This window comes from Podarcis raffonei, chromosome 1 (genome assembly GCF_027172205.1).
Source record: "Podarcis raffonei isolate rPodRaf1 chromosome 1, rPodRaf1.pri, whole genome shotgun sequence".
Classification (NCBI taxonomy): Eukaryota; Metazoa; Chordata; class Lepidosauria; order Squamata; family Lacertidae; genus Podarcis; species Podarcis raffonei.
In genome coordinates, this window is record NC_070602.1 from 46165724 (window position 1) to 46174813 (window position 9090).

Consider the following 9090-nt stretch of genomic DNA (forward strand, 5'->3'; position numbering starts at 1 on the left):
CCCAACAATCTTGGGAACTGTAGTTTGCTAAAGATGCTAAGAGTTGTCAGGAGACTCCTCACAGAGCTACAATTCACCCTTCCCAGTAGACCCTTAAAATTTACAACCCTCAATAAATGTCTATTATCTCTGTAACAGAACATAAAAACAAACCCACTGCACGCACAATTCCCATTACTTGCAGCATTCTGATATATCTTTTTAAACTAACATTTTAGTATCTTTTTTTCTAACAATATTTTCATACAGGAAAGTGTTTTCTACGTTGCATCTGTCCATTCATTTTAAAAACTGCAATAGCTGCAATTGGATTCCTATTACCTGGAAAAATGGCAAACTACCGGTAACTCCCAGGTAAATGCAATTCTATACCCATTTACCCAAACCTGGGAGTTAGTTCCACTGAACTAACAAACATTTCAGGGAAAGAGAGAGATCTTTCCTTTAACCTGCCAAGAGGAAGGAGAAGTGGTGTGGAAAAACAGCATAGAGCCAATTGAAAATATTTATTTAAACATTCTTCCCCCAAATCAATGTGACTGGAGAAAGAAAGAAAATAATTCGCTGTAGTTAAAACCTAGACCAGAGCCTCCAAGTTTTCCTATTTTCCAAGGATGTCCTTGATTCTGATTTGATCCTGGAATGTCCCACTTTTCCTTAGGATGTCCCTATTTTCATTCGATAAATGTTGGAGGGTATGGAGTTATCTGACCCCTGAGCTGTCTGAAGGCAATCCTATATGGGGAAGTTTTTTCATGTTTCATGTTTTATTATGTTTTTATATATGTTGGAAACTGCCCAGAGTGGCTGGGGCAACCCAGTAAGATGTGTAGGTTATAAATAGTAAAATTATCATTATGGAATGGGACGTCCCTATTTTCACTGGAGAAATGTTGGAGGGTATGCTAGACCTCACCGTCAAAATGAAAGATTCCCCTACCTCTCCCACTCCCTTCCTCACTTGCTCAGTGTGTTTCCCTAGTCAGCTTGCTTTTGCTCTTTTACAAAAAAAATTAAAGTGATCCCTTTAACAACACAGCAATTTTTGTGTTTGTACCGTAGTCCAAAGAGTGTCTTGGGACTTTAGGAAATCCCTGAACTGACTTGAGACACCATGTTAGCGGCACAATCCAATTTGGGCCTGTGAAAACCACACCTGAGTCACCCCCATTCCCCTCATAATTATGGTTTCTACTCCAGAAAGTCTCTGTATGCAATTCATTTCTTATAACATCATGTGAACGTTTGCATTAAAATTCCCCAGAGGCCTGACCCATAAAGCATTGTGTTAGACATAGGAACCAACTCCTAGAGGCCACAGTCTCTTTGCCCCCCCCAATATATATATTTGATGGGGCTGCCCCCCAAGTTGATGGGCATTGCCGTTCAAATGGTGTATGCGTACTGTGTTATGTGAACGATTATGCGGGGTGGGGCTTTCCTGCCCCACCCATATTTTATTCAAGCTGACACCCCTGATGCTAGAACTGGATGTCCCTTGGCCTGTCAGCAGAGCAGGGTCAGTGCAAGACACTTTGCTGACAGAAGCAAAGGACAAGATGGCTTCTGCCCCCATTCAGTCTACCAGGCTGGCAACTGAATTGTCATTTGACACTGGCAATGGGACAGCGTCCTCCACTGCCCCTAAGAGCATCAGGTTAGCTTAGGGGGCACACAGAGGCCTGTCCACTTCCTGCCCCTCAGTACCTGTCACCTGAGGCTGCTGCCTGTCTCATGGTAGGGCCAGGCCTGTCGTCCTTCAGATCACGATTCCCTTCACAGGTTCACTAAGTATATGAGGAGGCAGTTGGATTGCTCACCAGACACACGCAGCAGCTGCTAAATTGGCACTGGTGCGAAGGTGACCTACACAAAGAGGGTCAGATATGTGTGGGCCTCTTCCAGAGAAACAGTGACCCTAACAGGCCAGTGAGTTCAGTTGAACTGAAGAAAACAACTGCCACAAACACAGAAAGCTTAACTGAAAGCAGCATTCAGAGAGGTGCCCAGAGGTGCACAATGCCAGAGGATCACATACGTGCATTACGTTTTGAGGCAAGCTTGCTATTGTTAGCAGGTACGTTCCCTGAACAGGAAGCCTCCCGACAAATAGCTAGCGCAATTGACTTCCTCCCCACTGCTGACAACACAGAGATGCATCAGTCCTGCTCTTAGACAAGTCATATATTTTGCCGGAGAAGGCAGGATGATTAAATGTTTAGACACTCTGTCAGCAGCAGGGGACACGGGAAGGGACAAAAGCTGTGGACCAGATGAATGTATCTGGAATGAGTTTGTTTCACAAAAGCATTGTTGTCAGCGTGAGGAACACAATCACAGTTCGTCGCCATGAGACAGTGGTGATAATGAGCGGCTGGTGGGCTGATTCTTTTCCTGAGTTACGTCTGCTGAATGGGGTCAGACTCACTCCTGTCATAGAATCATAGTTCTGGAATGGACCTTGGAGGTGAGGTAGTCCAACCCACAGCACAATGCAGGATCTGAAAGTAGAGCATTCTTGGCAGACACTGTCTCTGCTCAAATACCACCAATGAAGGAGGAACTTCTACCTCCTGCGACAGGAAGAGCTGTCAAACATCTCCTACGTTTCTGCTAACATTTAGCAGAGATCCGACTATCTGCAATTTCCATCTATCGGTTCTTGTTTCTTATCTGGAGCAATTGTCTTCTCCGTCTTCTTCATTCCAGCCCTTCACTGCTCTTATGCTTGCAGAACCTGGCGTGGTAGAACAGTGGTAGTGCTTGGGGAATAGACACTAACAAAGGGACACCCCTGTGCCAGTGGAGCACTGCTGGTGTAAGGAGCAAAAAATACAGAGGGAGAAAAGTGCCTTAGGCATAACCCTGGTATGCCAGCTGACTCAGTGGCTCAATTGTGGAGGTCAGGCACATTTCTGACAGCACTGAAGCACTACAGCTCAATCCAAAACATATTTATATGCCACTTTTCTGGGCAAATCCCACCCAAAACAGCTTTTAAGTAAGGCTCCTGCCCTTAATGTTTGCATAAATCAAACCCCTGCGTCCAGTCACACTTCCCTGCGTCGCTCTGCTGGAAGTTGACCTGGCAGGAGAGCAGAGCTGCAGCGGTCCCGTCCGTGTGAGATGAGGGATAAATCAAGTCCAGAGACAGTTCAGTTCTTATCTCTAAAAGCGTTTATTTACAAGGCAATAAATCCGTCCGAAACTTCCGACATTCTCATCTGTGCTCCAAGAGCACACTCGCAGCTTCTGTTCCAAGCTGCTGCTCAGCGAGAAGAGTGAAAGGGAGTGAGGAAACAGCGAGACTTTGTGCGTCACTTCTCTGCGACAAGCCCCTCCTTCTGCTCCCCCTCCTTTCCTTCTCAGACACAGGACATACCGGAGTACTGACCCTGTCAGTTCCAAACTCCACATAATGTACTTACTTTGATGTATATCTTCTGGAAATCATTTTTTTTACTTTCCTCTGAGTAAATATATTTAGGATTTGGGTGCAAACATGAAATATTAAAATGTTTCGGTTTGGGAAAGTGTAATGTTTGAGAAAGAGCTCTCTCTCAGAATCTGCTTTGCTGATCCCTGCTGTATCTTTTTCAGGTGGATCCACTGATGAGGCAGGGAAATTACAGAGCAAGAGAGGCAAAACCAGAAGATCCGAAAGAGAGAGAACATGTTCAGCAAGAGATGGGTTTACTATGTGTGTGAAGTAGGGGGAACTAAGATCTGAAGGACTGCAGGAGGAATACAGATAAGGAAGTTCCTTCACCTCTGTATTAAATTTCTTCCATACTTAAGATTCTGTTGCATCATAAGATTGCGGGGAGGAGTTACTCCCTTATTATTCTTTGGAGAAGCTCAGAACCATCAGATAAACTGCTTTCTTGTCTTCCTATGAAAATCTCAGTACTGTTGTAGCAGGAGCTATAGTTCAATGCGCACAGTTCCCTCTGGAAATGCCTGTCAGGTCTTCAGTGATTGGCAAACAGAGATTAAACTGCCACAGTGCCTTTGTATTTGGAGTTCTGGGGGGAATGTGCACACAGAGATAATAAAGAAACATGCTGTAGTGAGGAATACATAATACTTGTAAAATATCTGGAGGGAAAATTTGCTGCGCACAGTCCAGTTAAACACTTTTAAGCGCTGTGGAGAAATGAGAATTTACATGACTGGCTGCTCCAAGAGGTCTCTGGTAGCTGCATTCTAGACCACCTGAGATTTCTGAACCATCTTTTAAAGGTAGCCTACGTAGTCTAGTCTGGACATGACCAGATCATGAATCACTTTACCAAGGTGCCACTTTTCAGATAGAAACACAGGTTTCCTGGACTTGGCGGTGGCGGTGGGGTGTTTGTTGGGAAGCCTAGAACAGTGGTTAGAAGTGTGTGCACCTTTTGTTTCTCCGCTAATTATTTTCTGTACAATTACAATGTTAGAGCCATCATCTTTCTTTCCTCCCCTGAAAGGGCACCATCAGATCAGCTCCTCTGGGATTGCTTTTGCTTCCCGTTGGTATTCATGAGCAGTTGGTGCCCTTGTGGGTGGGCTAGTTCTTATTTATTATGGATGACACATTTATTAAGTATTAATACACCCCATTCAAATGAGTCACCTTCCTCTGTGTGCCTGCTTCAAGTTTCAGATTTTTCTGCACTATCCCAGCTGGAGGAAGGAAACAGGATGGGACTTGACTGCTGTTGCATCATTTCTTTTCGGATGCAATGGGCACTATGGCAGCCTCACGCCACCCCCATCTCTTTCATTGCGCCCTTGTTGCTTCAGCCTTTAGGGTCAAATTTCCTTGTTTCCTTATAACCATGAAAGGAGGAAGCAGAAGACAGAAGGACTTGCTCTTCTCATGCCATCATGCTTGAGAAGATTTCTCAAAGAACGCCACCCTGGCTCTTTGTCCCCCAAACTGTTAGCAGAATGTGTTTGGAGGCATTAGCAGGAACAACCATTCTTCTTGTCCCTGAATCTCTGGCTCAAGTGGGAAAGAAACAGCTCTGCAGGACCTGGAGGTAACCACAAGATGCTCAGGTTGTTTGGGCAAAAGCTGAGGTGAAGGCAGATGTGGTCTAGTGTGAGTCTCAAGGATGGTCAAGGAATGAGCAAGTAACCCAACGCCAATGTAACACGTGGCCTGGAAAAGCATAAATGGTGTGACCTATTAGCAAGAGTATTGCAGCAGGTCCTAGGTCAGGCTGTGAACCCTGTGTGAAACCCTACAAAGCTGCGACCGGTCAGAGTAGACAATACTAAGCTATATGGACCCACGGCCTAACTCAGCATGGGTTCCTGTATTCCTGATTCCAAAAGGCCTGGACTCAAAGGCTTGAATTCCATAGATGACTTGGGGCAAGCTATGCTCTCTAAGCCTAGTTAAAATCTGGATGAATGGCAGGACTGGGTGGATCCACCATTTCAGAATGTGTTGGGAAATCCAGAATAAAATAATAACGCTGGAGTGTACTTTAGCATTCAGAATGAATTCCACCTTTGGACATCCCCAGAGACCATGGCCCTCTCTGTGACCTTCTGTGACCTTTAAAATCAGCTGAGGGCACTTTCTAGGCCATATGAGCCATGACCCTTTCCACAGAGATTAGTCTGAGCTGGCCAAGTATTCACCGGTAGCGATGTTAAGATTTTGTTCATTATTATTTGTTTCTTACATTTTATAGGCCGCCTTTCCTCCATGGAGTTCAAGGTGGAGCACATGTTTCTCCACCTCATTTCATCCTCCCAGCTACCCTGTAAGGTAGGTTAGAGTGAGACATAGTGATTGGCTCAAGGTCACCCAGTCAGTTCCATGGACGAGTAGGGATTTGAACCCTGATCTCCATGGTCCTAGTCTGACGCTTTAACAGAGCTGTAGCTAGGTGATCTTGCATCCCTGGCAGAACCGTCCAGATTGCACCCCCTAGCCATAGACAAACTAGCTCTTCTTTCTGCCTCTCCTCCAACCCCCCCTCCACCTATTCATAAAACCATTTCTTATGAGGCAATGATCAATATTTATATTTATGGACATATTTTTTTTAGCCGATTTTGCGACCCCCAGTCGCCAGCACCCCTGGCGGGGGCCCACCTCCCCCCCCCCAGCTACAGCCCTGCACTTTAATCACTACACCCTGTTGGCTCTTTTATCTGCAACAGCAGGAATAATAATAATAATAATAATAATAATAATAATAATAAATTATTTATACCCCTCCTATCTGGCTGGGTTTTCCAAGCCACTCTGGGTGGCTTCCAACAAAGTACATTAAAACATCAGTCATTAAAAACTTCCCTAAACAGTGCTGCCTTCAGATGTCTTCTAAATGTTAGATAGTTGTTTATTTCTTTAACATCTGATGGGAGGGCGTTCCACAGGGCGGGCGCCACTACCGAGAAGGCCCTCTGCCTGGTTCCCTGTAACTTCACTTCTCGCAGCGGGAGAACTGCCAGAAAGCCCTCGGCGCTGGACCTCAGTGTCCGGGTTGAACGATGGTGGTGGAGACGCTCCTTCAGGATATGAATAATCTTTAATCATTAAAAGACAGATAATAAGCATCTACAACACACCCTGAGGGTGGGGGTATCATGGTTAAAGGCAAAAGTGACAAAGTAAGCTTAATTGTGAGCAAAAACTGGACTCTGTGTGCTCTTGTTTCGCATGTGCAGATAAGAGCATTCAGTACTCGGTGGAACTAAGCCCTGAAGATGCAGTCTTTTATTTAAAATACCGTATTTTTCCGTGTATAAGACGCCCCCATGTATAAGACACCCCCTATTTTTGGGGACTTCAAATTAAGAAAATGGGGGGGGATTGCCAAGAGTTGTTAAACTTTTGGGGAAGAGGATTGCCCCCAGAGTTATTGAGCTTTTTTTGGGGGGGTTGCCTAAAATCGCTCACCCGACTAACCAACGCTGACAATAGCAAATGCCAACAAAGCCACCAATCAACTACCCACTCACCGCCAGCAGCCACCAATCACCCGCCCAATGGCCACAGCACCAGCCTATCGACAGCAGCCTTGCCACAACCACCGATCACCCACCCTATCATTGCTGACAATCTCCTGCTCGCATCAGCAACCAATCACCTTTCCACCCTCTGCACTATCCGTGTATAAGACGACCCCTAATTTTTTTACATAATTTTAAAATAAAAAACCTCGTCATACACGGAAAAATTCAGTGATTACAGGTTATTTGCAGGTTCTGTGAAATTTCCCTTATTCAATGCACTTTTGTATTATTTTTCCCTTTGCAGCTTCTACCGTAGATTTTATACAACAACTTGTACGATGAGTGTTCTCTGTAGAGCAGCAATGACTAACTCATGGCTCTCCAAATGATGGTGGGCTCCAGCCCTGTCCCCCCCCCCAGCTTGAGCAACAACCAGGGATGCTGTGAGCTGCATCCATCAACACCTGGAGGACCACAGGTTCCCCATCCCTTGCCCAGTACGAAGATGCTGACAAATCTTTTTTAATTTGGCAACGAGCCTGATCTGACCAAGTCTCTTTCCCACCTTGCAGAAACATCTCTTTAGAGAGTTGAACCAGAGCAGATCAAAATTACCTTAAGAAACCCATCTCCAATCAGACTCGGCATCTGTCCTCTCCGATTTCATTTTGCTGTGACCACCTAGTGGCTTACTCAGCCCAGGAGGGTAACAGACCTCCATGCGTGGAACAATTAGGTAGCTTGTGCTCTTTAAACTTGCATAATGACAAAGAGCTTCGTTTGGATAAAGAAAAAGCATTATTTAAATGTGATTATGCTGTTTTACCGAGGCTAATTGGCTTCTAAAGGTCAGTCTCATTAGGAGCTCATCAGTGAAGGATTCATTGAAAGAAATTGCATTGTGGTGTGTGTGTTTTTTTAACACATTGATTACCTTTGTCTTTTCTTATATATATTAACAACTGAGTAGGAAAGTACAACAGTGGTGAAGTTGGGCAAAATACAGGTGTAGCCCAGACTGTTTGGAAAGCAATCCACTCTGGGCTCATTTCCCAAGACTGTGTCTACAGCACGGACTCCCATAAGAGAACTCAGAATAATGTCATGTGGCTTTTCGAGTTGCAGATACGGAAGCCTGACACCACCCACATCCCGAGGAGGGATGGGAGAAGTTCTGTGCAGTTTGCATTTAAAGGTGAATCGATTTCCCAAAACTGTGCATGAACCGAAACACAGCCACCCATGGAAATTCACATCTCTACGAATTTTGCAGTGCAGTTTTCAAGCCAAGCCATGTGTACAAAAATTCATCTTTAGTGGGGGGAAATAATACAAAAGTGCATTGAATAAGGGAAATGGCTTTCGGGGGGAAAGTGTTTATTAGGATAAGTTCACTGATGACTTTTCATGGGGACATAAAACAAATGGTAGATTGATGCAGAAATGTAGAGAACTGAACTTAAGAGAAACCGAAACTGATAGTTGTACATCCCTGCTTCCAGAGGAGCCAATTCCTAGGGTCTAGGTGGTCTTCCACCACCCCTAAAATATCCGAGGGGGCCAGCCCCCCCCCGTTGATAGGCATAGTCATTAAAATGATATGCATGTATTGTATCTTGTGATCGATTATGCGTGGCGGGTCTTACATGGACTTCCCCAATTTTTTATTCAAGTTGACACCCTTTCCTGCTTCCGACATAATACACACTCAAACACCACAGTCATAATCACTGGCATAGCAGGTTGTGAGAATTCTTGTGCTCAGTGTGCTAGGGCATGCGTGCACAAACACACACACAGAGCTGTATCTCCAAACCAGCAGGGATGCGTCAGGCAAAGTCACAAAGGCCCGCTAGTTATATCAGAGAGATCACACCCAACTTATTTCCCTGCTTTTACGTTTGGAGACATGGCTCCTCCGGACAGTGCTATTTTTCTAGAAAAAGAGGAGCTGGAACTCACCATGAATGCCTCACTTGTTCTCTTATAATGGCAATGGCACCCACTTGAGTTCCAGTGAGTTCTGGCTGAAAGAAAGCCCTGTGCAAGTTTATCATTTTTATCAGAAGGAGAGGTGATGTACAGTGTCTAACTGCTGAACAAATTCCCCCAAGGAAAGAGCAGTGTCCT

At 45.0% G+C, this 9090-nt stretch overlaps 1 long non-coding RNA gene across 1 annotated transcript; it reads left to right on the plus strand.

The window, feature by feature from the left end:
- The first annotated feature begins 1983 nt into the window (after window positions 1-1983).
- LOC128402472 (uncharacterized) lies at window positions 1984-4069 on the plus strand. The gene is made up of 2 exons (XR_008327706.1): window positions 1984-2077; window positions 3601-4069. It is a non-coding gene; the product is annotated as an uncharacterized LOC128402472 (long non-coding RNA).
- Window positions 4070-9090: the final 5021 nt, after the last annotated feature.